Here is a 2,397-nt window from a genome sequence, read left to right as displayed (position 1 = left end):
ATCTAGACAACATTTCCCTAGGTACATTCATCATCATGTGTGTACTCAAGAGGAATGTAGAAATTGAAATGAAGGTAATGAGTAGTTAACATATCTGGTAAAGAGACATATACTTTTCAAAACCTAAGGGAATGATAATGCAAGGAGAATAATAGAGGTGCAATTGTAGGGTCTTACCTACTCATAGTATCAAAAGATCTTTGTGAAGAAATATGGATTACCTATTTAGGTTGTTTTATTGCATTGATGTTGGCATATTATACATAATGAATTTGTTTGCTATCTCTTCTAAGTTTGACTATGTTCATAAGATATTTTACTTTTAAATATTGAAGGACTGAATTTTCCTTTAAGAAAGACTATAGTGGGATATGCAACATTCTCATAATTTTTGGGCTAACTTCAATGGTTACTATGTCATTAGGGAGCTAGGGATTCAAGAGAGGATATTCATCTTGATTCACAAGATGATTTAGCAGGCTAGGTATCAAAATACACAGAGAGGGATCAAAGCACAAGTCTACATCATAGTGAAAGTGGGTCGATTGATAAGGTAGGTTAGAGGTGTAACTATCCTTTTCTTCAATTTGATGAAATCATGTTAGCATTATGGAAAACACTTGGTAATAATTGCAACCTATCTTCTACTTTTTCATAGCTATTTGGAAAAGCAGTTAATTATGTGTGTGTGTGTCTTTTGACTCATTTTTACACTCAGAGGTAGAGAAATATAGAGTACAACTAGAAATAGAGTTTTTAGTTTAGGTATAGGACATTTCACCTTTTAAGAAGGTGAGGAAATATACATTTAGTATATCAATGAGCATTCCAGTCTAAAATTATGTATTTAAAGAATTCTAGATACAATTATCATATTAAAGGATTTAGTGTTTTCATTTTAGACTTCTTCCAAGAATCACAAGTGTACAAGAAATCAAGTATGAGAGAATAAGGGAGAAATCTATGCAAATGTGGGTGCACAGTTTTGCATTTTCTAGCACCTTTTGGCATGATTTATTTCTGTCAGTTTTTCATCTCTGTATTTCTTGTTTGAATCCATTAATATTTTATAGTAGTGGTGTGCTATGTTATTTTTTGATGATTGCAAATGTCAGGGTTTCTTTCTTCTGTCAGTTTTTCATTGTTGCATTTCTTGTTTGAATCCTTGAATATTTTGTAGTAGTAGTAGTGTGCTCTGTTATTTTTTTATGATTGCAAATGTCATGGTTGCTTTGTTCTGACAGTTTTTCATCATTTCATTTCTTGTTTGAATCCTTGAATCTTTTATAAGTAGTGTGCTCTGTTATTTTTTGATAATTGCAAATCTCGTGGTTGCTTTGTTTTGCCAGTTGGACATTGAAGTAGGAGTAGTCCTAATTTTTTTATGTAGCCTAAGCCTAATAAAAGGAATGTAAACTGTCACCTACAAAAACTTTGTTTTTTTGTTTGAAAGGTTTTTAATTCTTAGACAACTGACATAAGCTACTATTCTTGTAGAATATAAAGTATTCAAATCAATGCATCATTAAATTTTGGTATATGTTGCAGTTTATTTGACTGACTCTCTTTTCATGGGCTGAATCAGATTATGAAAAGACAGTTAGTTCAAATTACTAAGTCACCATTCTCATAGACTATAAAATAAAATAAGTATAATACTTAAATCCACTCTCAAACACTCCAAACATGATTATTTTCAACAAGAATGAAGTAAACAAGTTAGAAACAAAATTTCAACATGTCCATCTACTTATTTGCAACCAATACCTTAGCTCTCTTACCTCTTCTTAGAAGACCTCTGTGTCCTTATTCCCTTATCTCATATGTTTCAAGGACTACAAAAATATATTTCATTGTCTTAAATGATGACTTTGATACTCCATAACTTTGATTGGTGACTGTGTATGAGCATTCATTCCTTGGGTTTCTTTCATGTGTTATGACAGTGGTTGTCATTGTGATGGTCTTTTTCTCCATGGAATCATAATCTTGTTTCAAACTTGTGAATGTTATCTTCAAGGGAAACAATATCAAATGGCAATATTCACAATCTAAAAATAAGATACAAACTACATGACTTTACCTATGAACTGTGATTGATCATTGTTTTTCTTTTAGACTGCTACAACTGTTTTGATCTATTTTTGGCTTTATCCTGCTAACTCAGTCAAGGACTAAGCCTTAACATGTTGCTCTATGACCATGAATGAATACCACTATCTTTGCAAGTGCAGACCTACAACAAAACTTCAGGGAGACCCTTCTGCTTAGGGTTTTCTATAATATGCATGCTTCCACAAAGTCCTCTTAAACCCTACTCATACATCTTTTTACTGTTTATATGTTCTTGGGCGCTATGGTAGTGATGATACATCTTGTTATGATTGTATCTTGTAT

Source organism: Cryptomeria japonica, chromosome 2, assembly GCF_030272615.1.
Source record: "Cryptomeria japonica chromosome 2, Sugi_1.0, whole genome shotgun sequence".
In the NCBI taxonomy this organism is placed as follows: domain Eukaryota; kingdom Viridiplantae; phylum Streptophyta; class Pinopsida; order Cupressales; family Cupressaceae; genus Cryptomeria; species Cryptomeria japonica.
Note: the sequence above shows the minus strand (reverse complement) of the source record.